This window comes from Panthera onca, chromosome C2, assembly GCF_046562875.1.
Source record: "Panthera onca isolate mPanOnc1 chromosome C2, mPanOnc1 haplotype 2, whole genome shotgun sequence".
Classification (NCBI taxonomy): domain Eukaryota; kingdom Metazoa; phylum Chordata; class Mammalia; order Carnivora; family Felidae; genus Panthera; species Panthera onca.
In genome coordinates, this window is record NC_138347.1 from 32,490,131 (window position 1) to 32,506,635 (window position 16,505).

Consider the following 16,505-nt stretch of genomic DNA (forward strand, 5'->3'; position numbering starts at 1 on the left):
GTAGGTCCTTCCCTCACCAATAACTTCTGGCTGTCACAGACCACATCCAATCTTATCAGGAGCCAACACTTTGTGAAGCATTTATAAACATGGCCCCCCAAAAAACAGCCTTCAAATCATGTCTTCGTGATACTCTCCCTCAAAGTCCTGCCTGCTTCTTAATTTATACATCATTGTGACAACAATATACTTTCAGTCTCTTAAATTCCTGTTTTACGTTTTCCCAAATCCAGCATAATATAAAAAGGCTTTTCCTCTAATATTTTCCGGTTGTCATATTATCATGGCCATAAACTCTAATCTGTGTAGAGTGTAATGGTGAGCAGCAAATATTTTGGAATAAAGGAACCAATGTCCTCATTAGTAATAAGTCTGACTCTTACCTCATTCCTCTATTTTAAAAAAGGTTCTCAGCTGCTGTTAACTTCCTCCCATCTTTGTGTACTTATTCTACTCACAAAAGAAGCAACTTAGACCCTGTTCGTATCAGGTGACATGAAGCATTAAACTAACTAGTCCTATTAAGCTAACCAGTTAGATCACATATATAATTGGCCTTATTCTGATTCTGTCGTCATCCAATAGCCTTTAGGTTATCAATGGTCATTCTAAAAATGTCACACAGAAAGATGATATGTAAGACTCAATTGTGGCATCTCCTCAGTATCTCCTGGCAGTTAAAGTTCTTGTTAAAAACTACAACATAAGTTTCTGTGTGTTGTGTGCGTGTGACTTTATTTAGTTAGTTTTAAAAAATTATATTTGGGTCTAATGCAAAAGTTGAAGACTCCATCTTGAAATATGAAGACCTCAATTTACTAACACACCTGTCTGCTCCCCGCAGTAGGTGACTGGTTTCCACAAATGATATTTTTATCAGGCTAGGATATAGATGCCAGACATTACTGCTCATGGTGAGTTTAGAGGTGAGCAAAGTAACAGAACATGCTTACTTTACCTGAAGTTTTTCACAATAACTGGCAGGAGGTTTTCTAACGCAGACCTATTTGCCAAAGTTTTTATGCTTCTCCCTGTAAATGCTGATGGTGCACCAAGGAATGCTTGACTAGTTTTCCCTGGGCGAGTCACGAAAAACTACACAGAAATACATTATGCTTCATCTGTCCTTTGAAAGACCAGAGGGAGTTAGCCAGAAAAGAGAACTTAGGGAGAATGAAAATTTTAAAGGACATTGATTGTTTGGGAATCAGTGGAAAGTTAAATGTGAGTAAGGGTCTCCAGAGAAGGGGAACAGTATGGTTGTGAATTGCATGTTGTGGTCAGCTTAAAGGATCTGTATATCAAGCTAAGGAGTCTAAACTTAATCCAATGATCAATAGGAAGAAACAGAAGACAGAGAAGAATGTCATCAAATTTGCTACTGTTGCACAATATCTCAGAACCATGGAGAGGATGAGCGGGAGGAAATAGCCAGGGGCAGCACAATCAAATACGAAGATTCTCAGAGATTAAGGCCAAAGACCTTAAGTGTCGAGATTACAGTTTGGCAGTAGGGCTAAAAAGCATAATCAGAGCTCAAAGCCATTTCTTTGTTGGAAACAACTGTTAACAATTTATCACTACAAAATCACCAACATTTCAAGATGGAAAGCAAGTTAGAGATCATCAGGCCTAAACTTTTTGGAATTGAAAATACTGTAGTCCTTAGAGGATATGTGATGTGATTAGAGATTATGGAGGTAGGATCCAAAGCCTAGCAATTTCACTTATAAACTATAAAATCTTGGGTTACATAATTAACTTTTCCATAAGTCCATTCCATCACCCATATAACATGTAGATAATAATATCTGCTTTTTGTCAATATATGGGAAATGCCTAATACTGGGCCTGAATAGGATGGGGCTAAACAAATATTAACTTTTATTGTGAAATAATGGCATTATTATAGTTAACACTTATGTAGACCATAACTTTCTTTTCTGTCCTATTTACAGCCATAAATTTGCTTGAACAACTAGTACTCATTCACACTGTGGGCACATATTTTGGTAGGGCACTATCTGATCAAGTGGAATTTATGAATTATACCCAGGAGAAATCAGCAATCTCCTATCATAGTGACTGATTCAGAGTTGAATATAATACACATTTTTGACCAAGTGAACTCTATAATATAGACTTAATTCCAGGACACTGGTTGGTGCTATCAGGGAAATAAATGTAAAAATAGGGTATAGCTGCCATTCTACCAACATGAAATAAGAGCTTTTTTGAGAAATTAGAAAGAGGGAAACTGGAGCCTTGTGACAATTTTGAGTTCAATTTAGACCCCAACCCAAGCCAGACATAAGAATGATTTCCCAGGTACCTGAACTAATAAATTCACCTTTGGATTATGCTAATTTAGCTTTTGTTTTCTGTTACTTGACACTGAAAGAAGCCTAGGTAAAACAATAGTAAAAGGAAAAAAAAAAGTTGGTAACATTTAACTTCCCCTAAGAAATAGTGAAAATAACTTTGATTCTCTAGGGGAAAAAATGGCAATGGAGATAAATTATCAGGATCTCTGTGAGAAAAAAGAGTCTTTCTAGGAGGGTTGAATAAATAAATTAGTTTTGAGAAGATAACATAATTTGAACTATGTTATAAAACTGTTTTAATCCCATTAGCTGAATATTAAAGAATACTTGATTCATAAAATATGTTATAATTTGAAGTCATAAGAAATCAAGTCATATAGTTCTCAAAATGACACCCCCACAAGAGCTCAATTTACAAAAACATATAGAGGTTTCAAGTACATTAATGTAAACTGCATTTGCATGGTGGTATTCAGTAATATTGAATTGGAGTCACTTAAACTTTACACTATTGCATTACATTTAAATCTCATTGAAAGCAAATGAACCACAAGAAAAAAAAAATTCAAATTTGCTTTAAGTATAAAATCCTGAGCCAGATGATGGGAGGTGGGGAAAACACTGAGTAAACAGCTAATTTAATTAGAAGAAATAAGCTATCTTTCTTGCACAACTCGAAAAGGAAAAAAATAATCTCATTTTCGAAAATCATTAGTGAAAGAGCTTTTGCAGGTCCATAAAACAGTGCTTCTTATTATTTGTCAACCTCTTTTGAATGAGGCCTATCACGGTCTGACAATCTACAAATTCTTTCAAGACAATCTGAACTGATTGGGGAGCCTTATGTTCCTCAATACTCATATTATCACCAACCCTCACCTACTTTCTGGCCATAATTGATTGGACTGGGGTGAGGTACATTGCCTAAATTGGCTGATTCAGATTCTGTCCCTCAAAAAATTTGGAATTTTGATAAGGAGAGGCCAAGTCAGCCAGATGATAGTGAATGCTTAGTTTTTAGTTTGAATAGAGTCCAGTCTGATGTTAGACATACGAAAAGCCAACACCACCTTCTCTATTTTCATGATAAGCCATATTTACTTGAGCAAGTTGAATTGTTCTGTGTTCCTTGTGCTCAGAAAATCCATAACTAAGCCTTCCTAAAGAATCCACATAACTTCTTTTACATGAAGATTCATACAAATTGAATTGTTGACCTTTAAAATGGAAAAATATTGACTTATTTTCGTATTTAATTTTTAGTGTATAAATCAGTAGAAATTAGATATAATTTGATGTACTTATGGCATTCAGAGGCTTGGATATACTTTAAGACATCAACTAATTCAGATAAATCATCCACTATTCCCTTAATGATTAAAGAGAAAAAAACCATGATATATATATATATATATATATATATATATATATATATATATATATATCATATAATATGTTTTATATTATATATATCATATATACTATATATATGTATATAATATGTCATATATACTATATATGTATATATACACATATATATCATATATACTATATATATGTTATATATACACATATACACACACACACATATATGTATACATATATACATATATGTGTGTGTGTGTGTATATATATATATATATATATATATATATATATAGTTTAGGAACCAACAGTAAAAGTAATTCTCCAACAAAAAGTTTATCTATAAAAAATTAAACTATCTTAATGTTAGACAATAATTGATTATAACTCACCCAAGATCTCCATGCTTAAGTAATCTTTAAAAAAAAATTTAATGTTTATTTATTTTTGAGATAGAGAGCAAGTAGGGGAGGGGCACAGAGAGAGACAGACACAGAATGCAAAACAGGTTCCAGGCTCTGAGCTGTCAGCACAGAGCCCGACATGGGGCTCAAACTCAGGAACAGTGAGATCATGACCTGTGCCAGAGTCTGATGCTTAACCGACTGAGCCACCCAGGAGCCCCTCAAGTAATCTTTTCTAAATTGGAACGTGGTTATCCATGGAACTTAGAAGAGTTTTTCAAGCTTCCGAGAACTGCCTGTGCTAACCCTCAACCTTCTTCTTCCTACTGTATATAGCTTCAAACTGTGGGTACAGCTTGAGGCTAAGTTACCTGTACTCCCCACTCTTAAGATTTATTTTTTTAATTTTTTTAACATTTATTTATTTAGTTTTGAAAGAGAGAGACAGAGCACAAGCGGAGGATGGGCAGAGAGAGAAGGAGACACAGAATTCAAAGCAGGCTCCAGGCTCCCAGCTGTCAGCACAGAGCCTGATGCGGGGGTCGAACTCACGAACTGTGAGATCATGACCTGAACCGAAGTCGGATGCTCAACCCACTGAGCCACCCAGGCACCCCTCTTAAGATTTATTTTGATTTCTTGTCCTGCTTGGCACTGACAGCCTGATTCTATTTTGCCCTCTTCTTTCACTTCCCTTGATCCCTTTCTTTTTTGGTAAATCTATAAGTTATTGATTTAAGGCTTACTGTGCCATGATGTATATATGAACACAATGGTGAACAAGCTGTGGGAACTCCCATCAAGAGCTTTTTTTTGCAGTCGTATACACAAAAATGTATATTCCTAATGGTTGAATGAGCTTGAACATAAGACAATCTGGCTCATTGCAAGGACACTTAGGAAGGAGAATAACAAGACTTTCTGTAGAAAGGGGTGAATGCTTAGCTGGACCTGAATGAGGAAGAGAGTGGGATGGCAGAAAGATGTCTCTATACAAGGGCCCAGAAGCAAAAGGAAACACATAAAGAAAGCAATGCTTTGCAAGAAAGTTAATTTGGTGGTGTGGGTGGAGGCGTGGGCATGGGCATGGTTGTAGATGAGCTATTGTTGGTTAGGGATGGGGTAAGAGATGGGAGAGATGATGTTTGAGAGTCAAGCCAGAGCCAGCTCTCAAAGGATTTGGTGAACCTTGCAAAGAAGTTTTTGCCATGCTTAGAAGGCAAGGGGACATCACCAAAAGGTTTTCAGCAAGGGAGTCATAACAAAGTTGGCTCACTCTTTGATTATGCAGGGAGAGATGGCTTCAAATTGCCACACTGTCTTATAAATTGTTCTTTTAAGGTACCCTGTATCTATAGGTCTTCAAGCCTTCCTAAGTAACGTAGTTGAAGAAGTACAATTTTCACAGACATAATTTCATAGAAGCAATCCTCTTTACATATGAAAAAAGGAAGACTCAGAGGTTAAATATAACATACAGTACATAACCCACCAAGTCATGTAGGAGTGAAAGTACAACTTCTAATCCTAGATGAGAATTAATGAATTAAGATGTTTTGTCCAGGATTGATATATGAAAACCAAAAATGACCTATCAGTGATTTTTATTATTTCAAAATACTATACTAGATGATTTATACAATATAACTGGAAAGGAATTATAGCTATATACATAATTTGGTTTGTACATACAATATATAAGAAGATATAGGCATCAGGTCTAAACCAGACATCTTAATTTTATTTTTATTTTTGGTCACTGTGATTTTAAGTAAAAGATTTTAAATACACTATCTTAGGAATTAAATTGTACTTTCCTATTTACAAAGTAAGCATATAACTGGGTGTTGTATATAAGTGATGAATCACTAAAATTTACATCTGCAAATAATATTACACTGTATGTTAACAAACTGGGATTTAAATAAAAACTTGGAGAAAAAAAAGCATATCATATCAGCACAGAAAACAATACATCAAACTCTGTTTTACTAGAGAATCTTTATAAGAAAGAAAATTGAATATTATGATTAATAATAGAAAACAGGGGCGCCTGGGTGGCTCAGTTGGTAAAGCATCTGACTTCAGCTCAGGTCATGATCTCAGGGTTCGTGAGCTTGAGCCCTGCATCAGGCTCTCTGCTGACAGTGTGGATACTGCTTCAGATCCTCTCTATCCCTCTTCCTCTGTCTCTCTCTCTCTCTCTTTCTCAAAATAAACACTAAAAATGATAGAAAATATAGGAAAAAAAACATTTGTTAAAGGAGGTAGCACTTCATTTTAACATTAATAATTAAAGGTTATTTTCTTTTTTGCTATGCTTTGTATAAAAGGAATGTGTTTTTGTTGTTATTTCTGAAAAAAAAAATATGAGAAAACCAATCTGTGTGTCAGCCAAGTGGTACTGGAAGGCCATATTGTTATTTTGTGTGGCTGTCAGTTTTCAATGTTCTGAACTCCATTTTCAGACTTAAATAATACATTTGTAGCTTATGTGATTTATTGGGTAAAATAGAACTATATTCTTCCTAATATAATAATTGTTTTATAATTAAAAGAACTATGATTTAGAATATATGTTCTGTGAAGGGGACCACAAATCAAAACGTGTCCTTTCCTTTTTGTCTGCTCATAGTTATGAGATGAGCTATTGGCATGACCCAGCTCTCCCTCAGTGCATGGAAAGGTGACTAAGAGTTTGAACCGCCAAATGGGTAACTTGAGACATTTTCCCTGGGATTCTGTTAAGAAGGCAAACACTGTTTCTTTGTAGACACAATCTGGGCATCGGCAGCTCTCTGACCGAGGGATGCCTGTGGGGCCAAGGTGCCAGCCGAGGAAATAAGATGGGAAGACACTTTTGAAAACTCACTTTCCCAAAGGCCTTTTGAATTGCTTCAGAAAGCTCCAGAGCTATTCAGTTTGGTTCTGGATCAATATCAGCTGCTTCCTTTTCTTGCTTGACTGATCAAATGCACAAAATGCTTCCCACCTCCCTCCTGTATGCCTCATTTGTGTTTTCCCTTATGCAAAAGCAGGGTTCTATGTCTATTTGAGCAGAAGTCTGACAGTACAGATTAGAGTTAGGAGTCATTGGAAAAATGCTTTTCTGCAAATCTGAAATGAACTGATTTACTGTTTCTGAGACTTATGAATATTTTAGCTGTTGAATATGAAAAATATCCTAAAATGTGGTACAGAAAATGATGGCAGGTACAGGAGGTTTTCAGAAAGAACGTGTATATCAGAAGATGCAGAAAAAGAAAAACCCAGGAATACTAATTCATAAGATAGGACTAGCAAATTGATAAAAGCTGAATGTTATGAGAGCTAGTAAATATTACACAGGGGATTTCAGATGTTTTCGAATTAGATTTCAATTATATATAAAAAATAATACTTAAAACATCCATCATCTTTAGAAGGTCATTATTGAAGAAGACATTGTCCATAGGTGTTCAAAGTCATTTACAGAGGGATCATGGTGATGGGTTTATTCCTTATGGAGTTTAGGGAGAAATTTGTCTTTATCTGGTAAGGATGACCCTGAAACTCACCAAGTTATTTACTAAGCCACAAGCACCTTAGTCTTCATTTTTGGTTCTCATAGCTGGATTTCTCCACATTCCACATCCTCCTTTCTTTAAGTATCTTATACCTACCTCAGAGCTCGTGTGTGTGTGTGTGTGTGTGTGTGTGTGTGTGTGTGTGTGTTAACATCCCTGTTGTATATGCCTTTTTATTGTGATGTGCTTCAAATTCACTTGGGAAGAAGGTAAAAATAAATAAAAATAATAAAAAATAAGTAAACCATTCTAAACAAATAGAAATTTCACAATGCCTTTTGTAGCATTTCAAAACCCAGGTTCAAGTACAATTCAGTGCTTCTAGAAGCCTTTACAATATTGTGCATGTGTATTGCCAAACTCAGTTTGAAAAAGCAGGCTGGGCAAGTACTACTGCCAGTAGGTTTTATTAAAGTAAAACTAACTAGGCCTAGTTTAAACATGGCTATTAAATTCAACTTTTCCTAATAAATCTAAGCCTATCCTGAAATTCACAACTAACCCATTATATGTGTGCCAGATAAGACATAACAAATTTGAACTCACTTTTTAAAGTTTATTTATTTATTTTGAGAGAGAAATAGAGACACGAGCTGGGGAAAGGGGCAGAGAGAGGGAGGGAGGGAAAGAGAGAATCCCAAGCAGGCTCTGCACATCAGCACAGAGCCTGATGCGGGGGTTGGACGCATGTGACCCGTGAGATCATGACCTGAGCTGAAATCAAGAGTCGGTCACTAAACTAACTGAGCCACCCAGGTGCCCCTGAAGTCACTTTTATATTACAAAATAAAGTTTTAAACTTGCAACACATAAAAACACAAAAGTAAAGTTTGGCTGTTTTCCTACCTGTGCTCTGTGTAACTGAACCAGAGCCAATGATCTCACCTGCATCTGCCTTGTAGAGTATTATTGTTGTTCTCTTATTGCACTGTATTTTACATCTACAGTACATTGGAAAGAAATATAAATATCTATGTGTATATATTATATTATATATTATATTAGTGTGTATTCATCAGTTCTACAACTTTTTTCTGTGGTTTCTTATGGACGTTTCCCCTCTCAACTTTTCCAACTGATAACAGTAAGTGCTACACTACTTATTCAGGGTTTATTATGTGTTAGCGACACTGCTACATAGTTCTTTCACATGTTATATGGTCAACAATACTAAAAACTAAAGTTGATAGTAAATTCACTTTGGATGAATAGCCTAACCGACTGAGCCACCCAGGTGCCCCAAAGGATGAATAGCCTAAAGTTCAGAATGGTTTCACAACTTCCCCAAGGTCATACATATGTGAGAACGTAGACCCAGCTCTTAATAGGCTTATTTTGACTACAGACTTGGAGGTGCTTTTCTTACTTGAGGTCTGCTACCAATATTTCCTGTCTTGCTAAACCCTAAAAAATTGATTACTTAAAGATGTGTGTTAAAGCTACAGGCAGCATCAAACCAAATGATATCATGGGAGATCAGTGTACAAATTCATGAATTATTTTATTTGAATTTAAAATTGTATCTGAGTTGTGAAGTATAAATATTTAGCACATCTATTTTTAGGCCAACTTTCACCAGGTTTAGTGTCAAATTCATGATTCAGTTGTCATAATTAATAATTTCCGCGTCTATTGTCTTATCCTTAATGACACTTTTTGTTGTTTATGTTCAATTTTGTATGTTATCTCCAACTACTTTGAAGGTAGAAATGATATAAATAAGCCCTAAATAAGTCAAATGATACAAAATTAGGTCAATAAATTAGCTGCAAAGATCTGACATGGCATCAAAGAAAGTTTTATTTTTTTTCTGATCCCTCAAGAAACTAAGGGAATTTATTTTTTTCTGTAAGAAATCAACCTCTCTCTCTCTCTCTCTTTAGATCTTTCTAGATGGCAATTTCTGTAGCAACCACTATCTCGGCATTCCTCCATTGCAACTGCTTTCCTGAGTGTGAAATGTTTCTCAACCTTTGTACCCCGTAAATCTTAGTAAGAGAAAAAAAAATAGCAACGCTCCATTGATTATGTGGTGAGCATGTTCCAGGTAACACCAATGGTCCTTGCTGCGGTTGGAAGTCATTGTTGGTTCAAGTATTTGCAATTTACCCACATGGGTACAATAACAGTAATGAAGAAAATAAATAAATAAATAAAAGGCAAGTATAGGAGTAAAAATTCCCAATTTGGGAAAACCTTCCTGTTTTTCACTTCTCAATAGCAATGTTAGGCTCTATATTACAATAGTAAAAATGTGGAATGTGGACATATTTGGGTTGGGTTCTCCCCCTTCACTGTGTGACTTTGGAAAAGTTACTTCACCTCTGTATACCAATCTGGACAATGGAAAAATGAAATTACTGACACTACAAAACTGGAAGTTGAATTCAATGTGCTAACATAGATAAAGTATTCAGTACACTGCCCAACATACAGTAAGTGCTTACTAAGTGTTACCTTTGGGAAAAGAAGAAAATATATATAGGAGGTGGTTTATATATGCTAGGATGCACTAAGGTCCAATCCTAGTGCCTTTATTTTGACTACAGTTTCTGTTAGTAATGGCTATATAATGACTTTTGCAGTTTTTTAGAATAGCATTTACTTGGAGATTAACCGTCTTTTTCCTCACCTAATCACCCTGAACCCCTGCCTCTACAACAAAAGGCATGTGGTTTACGTATCCTGTAAAAATTTCCTGTTTCTCCAACACAGCAATCTTTAAACTCCTATGCCTCAAACCCCATATTTTAGCAAACGATGATAGTATCTGTAAGAAGCCTTGCCAAATAAATACACACTCCTTCTCCTAAAATGCATGTGCATCTTCCTGGGCAGGTGACAACCAATAGGTGGATCACTTGATGCTAACGAATCAGGACAAAACCACAGAACAATCCATGAGCAATCTGTGAGTCCTACTTGGCAAAAGGATATATTAGCTCTGCAGGTCCTGTGCTCTTATGCCATAACAACAGTAAGTGTCTATATTAATCAATTCTCTTTCGTTATGTGTAGAAATAGATCACATGCAAACAGTTTCCTTTTTTCTGATACTTATTTCCTACACGTAGGATGATACAGATCTGTAACATCCTTTTCTCCCACCAAACTGCTAATTTGCTGAGGACAGACCCCATATGAAAGCAGACTCATAAAATAATTGGGGAGAGCACTTTGTAATATATCTTTCCTCTCTGCCCCACCCCCAACACACAATTTATATGTAAATACACAGAGCTAAGGCAGACACTAACTTGCCTAAATTAAATGACAGTCAGTCCCAGAGGACCAGCAAACATTCTCCAGGACACCAAAGATTATGGTCTTTTCCCTCAACGGCCTGACAGGACAAAGGACTGTTTGCATAATAGACATACAGTCTCAGTTCAGCCATTTACATACAGAGAAATTAAAGTCTGATTGGAGAGCATGTGTGCACGATTGCTGTATGTACAGAAGACCTTTATTCTTTCTTCCTGTTTTGGCAACACTTATTAAAATATCTTCCCCCTTGGACAGCTCGATTTGCATTAATTCCATAACTTAACTGCCATAAATGGCAGACATTAATAATTCTTATATCTTTATTCATGCCATATACCCACGTATAAGAACATTATGGTGAAGAAATGAAATCCTCATGCTTTTTAAGAGAAAAACTACTAAATTTGGATGTCAAAGGAAAAATAAAACCCATACTACATATCACTAGAAATGCAGGAAAAAGTATTTTGTGCCAGTACATATCCATAGAATATAAACAGTAATTTTTTTTCTGATTTTTTTCTCTTTCCCTATACCTTATCCGGCCTAGAGCATCACAAATCTTGTGTTAGGTGTTTGTTAATTTTATGGGTTTTTTTTTTATTATTAATGAAATAAGCATTGATCATGAAAGACCATAATATGAACTCTTTTTTAAGATTTTCATCAAATAGAGTTTTAAGACCACTTGTATTTTAAAGCCTTAGACAACTTATTCTAGAAAGCTAATTAGAAAGCTAATTACCAGAACGGGAATGATTCATATCTGTTTGGAGGCAATTCAGGTCACAGATATGCTTTAAGGACAGAAAGGGGACATCTTTTAAGTTTTTAAAAAATTTCTAATTCTTAATATTCAATTATAGTAATATGAATTGTGCATATATAATTTATTCTTGGATTTCCATAAAAATATTAGGTGACTTTTTATGTGTTTTGTTTAAAGAAGTGATGTTGAAGTCTAAGGTGAATTTAAACACATTATTTTACAAGAACAATTTGTTCTCATGGTGTGGAAGGTTACATATTATTTTCCAAACTTATTTGACCAAGGAATTTGAACCCCCCCATCAAGTATCTCCAAAGAGTAAGATTTTTTTAGAATTTGTTAATATACACACATCATAAATTGGAACTCTGAATTCATTCTATTGAGTGATGATACTTTGATTTTTTTTTTTTTAACCACACTAAGGCTCTCTTTTCAAGAAGTAACTGCATTCAAAATAATTGTTCATCATTTTAATATTAACTTTAGAAAGAAAAAAAATGAAAAGCAATCCCCTATTAAGTTCAGCTAGAATCAGGTGAAAAATATGGGGACATTTTAGAGTTTTAAGCAATCATGAAACCCACCTTAGAGATGAAAAAGGTAACAGTGAATTTCAAAGGGAGATGTATCTAATAGTCTTACCCAGTATTTTTTGAGAAATCATTAAAATAAGTCAATGCTAACCACATTAACTAGTAATAATCACAAATTTTAGCTAATAAATTATTAATGTAATGTAGACCATTTGTCAGCAGAAAACATTTTATCCAATCTTCTCATTTTCTTCATTACCACTCTGAATAGTCTGATTAACTGTCAGTCACATACATAATTCTTGTTACAGTTTGTTTATTGCTTTTTAGCAATCCAGTAATCCTGGCAGATGAAAATATTTTTCATTTGTCACAGTGACACGTGCTCTGAAGTGAAAATATGAACAGCTGCAAGATCCCCTAAGCTGATATAAGGTAAAATATATTTTTTAAAGATTCCACTTGATTTTTTAAAAAACTTTCTATTAACTAAAATTAACTATAGGATTAGCCTTTGGTTTCAGATATGCCTGTATTGTAAGAGGACCTACAATTTCAGAAAAAAAAAATCAGCCAAGTCTTTGACCGTCAGACCTCAAACCTGCCATTTTAACAAATTCCTTCTAAGGAATTTATCCTCTGACACATTCTTAGATTAGCTTTGCCTAACTCATGGTTCTTAAAGAGTTCCTCATTATTCTTTGTTTAGCCCAACACAGGCACTATTTTCATCAACTTCCTTTGGGCTGGCGTCTTGGGTGGTAGATTACATTGCTTTTCCCCTAGAATGCTTCTGCATTTGTACATTCTTGCTTGAGCCATGGATCATCATTATAGGAGTAGCCACATGGATAAAACATAAGTATATAAAGTCCACTTAAAAAGAGGGGTTTCGGGGAGGGGTGAGGGATAGGAGATCTTATTTTCATTTGTGCTGAGAAATTTAGACTTTAAAATAAATGTTTCTTAAATAAATAAATAAATAAATAAATGTACTGTTTTAGGTTGTTTGTAGTTCTATATTTCAAGAAAAGTTATTCTGCACAGTTTATTAAGTAATCATATATTATGGGGTATCAAATAAAATTAGCTCTAATTAATGGTAAGCCATTTATGGTTGTATTGGTAGCAAGGTAGGCCTTGGTAGCAATTAAAACTCATTTAAACTCTGAACTAGAAAAAAAAATTTTATACAAAATAGAGTTATAAACACCAGAGATGGGAAATGGTAGGAAACCTCCTTATTTGTAAAGACTATATAAACAAAATAGTACAAACAGAAACAAAAATGCTCATTACATACCGAAATCTTCTACAATTTAAGTTTCCTTCTGTGAAACTTTCCCAAATGACTGTAAACTGGCATTCTGCATCTTGCATATGGTCCCCAAATATGTTTATTTGTTCTGCATGATGAGTGATACAATCCAGTATTTACAAATGGGGAAATTTTAAATATAAATCTTATTTACTATTGTCCTTTGAGAAACCTGAAGTTCTGTCAACAATGGGCTGGTATTCCCATATGGAGAAGATTGCTTTAGGAAGCATGTACTCCCTAAACCGCCCCACTCCTTCTTATGTTCTTATAACCAGAAGACTTCATGCATGTATAGTACCTGCCTGGATCCGTAGGTGTTGGTTTGAAAGTCTTTACTCTGTACCAACCATAATAAATAAATTCTCTTGGATAGAGTCCAAAATGTATCTTTCTTTTTTCCCCCCAAAATGTATCTTTCTTATACTGAATGCTATTTTTATTACAAAGAGGGATATGATAAATTTATAGTACATGATGAAATATTCATGTTCTAACATGATTGCAAATAATTTGTTCACGAGAGCAGTCCAGAAGATCAGGATAAAACTAATTACACTATATTAGTTTTTAAGTGTTATAGTGAATGGGTTTTCTAAATAATAATCTTTTTCTTTTCAGAATGTAACAGACAAGGGGACCTCCTTCATCTTGAAGTGGTATTACCCTGATTGTAAAAGAATACTATTGAGGGCCACCTGGCTGGTTCAGTTGGTAGAGCACCTTGACTCTTAATCTCAAGGTGGTGAGTTCAAACCCCATGTTGGGCATGGAGTCTACTTAAAGAAACAAAAATAAATAAAAAAAATTAAAAAATAATGAATGAATGAATGAATGAATGAATGAATATTATTGACTAGTACAGATTTACCTAGATACTCCTGTTTATTTGTCAGTGTAAAGGCCCAAATCCATTCCATTTGATGCTATAGTTATCAGGAACAAGATAAGTAAATGTCCCTTCTTCATTATAGACCAAGAATTGTCTAATTGTACAGGGTATTCATATAGAAAAATGTGTAAGTTTTCCAAATACAAAGTAGCCCAAGCTATAATCCATAAACTATAATTATTTAGCAGGTTTTCTGAGAATACTTTTTGACAGAAGTGTTGGTTGGTTCTCCCCTGCCATTTCTTTTTCTCTCATCCAGTAGACTCTACATTTTTTTCAATTGGTTTATTGGTGGTGTTGAGGATTGATTTCTGTGTAGCTGAACAAGTAGGCTTGGATTCAGTTCAGAAATGGTTATTAAGTAACTTGTATCAGCACCTAATTGTAGCTTAATAAAAAATGCCTTAGGGGTCAAAAGACCTGAAGCTCACTCTTAAAGCTACTGTTGAATAACTGTGTGATCCTATGCAAGTTGCTTAACCTCCCTGGACCTCTATTTCCTAATTTGAAAACAAAGATTTCTGGATTAGATAATCCTATATAGGTTTCTTTTATCTTCAACTTTCTGATCATTCAGTTCTAAAATTGAACTTATCTAAGGTTAACAATTTTCTACATTATATACAAAACGATTAAGACAGGAAGATTTGGGTTTTTGTTTGTAGTTGCTTTAAAAAACATTTAATAAATAAAAATTCTGCTCCAAAGTAATAAAGAAGATACAATATATATTATCGACAAAAAGTATACCATTAAATCATTAGGTAGCTTCTGACTAATCTAGGTATTACATTTCTCTTAAAGTAGTTGAAGAAAATATTTCAGTGTTGACTTAATAGACTATATGTAAAGAGGCCTAGGTATTTCAGCATGAAGGAACAAATCTACATCTGCTGTTGTTTTTCCATTGCTAGTCTTTGGGGAGGGGAAAGGGTGCTAAGTTTTACCCATGTGATGCGTATACAAAGTTATATAAAGATCGAATAAAGTTGTTGCCATCACAGACATTCATAGAAAAATATGCCAAGTGAAGTCTAACATAATTACTATATTATAGTTGCATACCAAAAAAGTAAATGAAAGCATGCAAAGGCTCTTTAATAGGCATGTTAACTTGTACCATGTAAATGTGAATCTTTAGCTATCTCTTATTCCATTGTGTATGCTAACAGGATTAGCTAGTATTAGTCCCCCATCCACAAGAAGTGTGATACAGAGTGTGACCTGCAAATCTCTCCTGGGATTCAAAAGGGCTAAGTTGAACCATGCATGATTTCAAAGCAATTCTCAGCACAATTATCTGCTTGACCTGCAAGATGAACAAGCATATCATTTAATTAATTGCCAAGCTCTTGTGAACAGTGCTGTTCATTTTTCTAGTAATCGCATGATGATATGCCCTTGCTGATTCTTAGGGGAATGACCAGAATTGCACATTAACTGGTCTGATGGCCACTTTCCACTTTCCCATCAAACACTACTTTCAATCTTGACACGAATGATTCTTTTATAGGAGTCCCATAAAAGCATCCAAAAGGCAGTGTTAACAGCAGCTATTTCCTTATAGCAGTGATAAATATTTTTTGATCACCTAAAGTCCTAATACAAAAACATTTCCTTCCCCACTTATTTATGAGGTACAAATGTAAGCCGTATCTTTAAAACTGTAACAGTATTTGGCAATTTAAAAGCTAGTCATATCCATGGTATAGTGAAGACTAATGTAGACAGAATAGAAACGATGAAACAAATATATTCATTTATTCAGCTAGAATGCAGTGAAAGGTTTCAATTTCATGTGGGTGCTAAGTGAGAGAAGGAAAAGGGGGTGGATGCCTTTCTGTTTCAGAAATAAATAGAACATAAATCTTGCAATGACATTATTCTGATGTAAAAATTGCCATCTACTATTATATATATTAATTCTACATGCTCAATTAGGGATTTATTTTATGAACAAGCAAAGGAACAATAGCTGGGGAAATGAAGAAGAAAAATAATCCCCAAAATATTTGGTCCCAGAATTTGTCTACTGAATTCTCCTTTCTGTCTTTTTTTTCCTCC

At 34.7% G+C, this 16,505-nt stretch overlaps 1 protein-coding gene across 5 annotated transcripts in view; it reads right to left on the reverse strand.

The window, feature by feature from the left end:
- Positions 1–16,505, reverse strand: part of ROBO1 (roundabout guidance receptor 1) — a 1,123,873-nt gene that overhangs the window by 589,309 nt on the left and 518,059 nt on the right. The window lies entirely within an intron of this gene.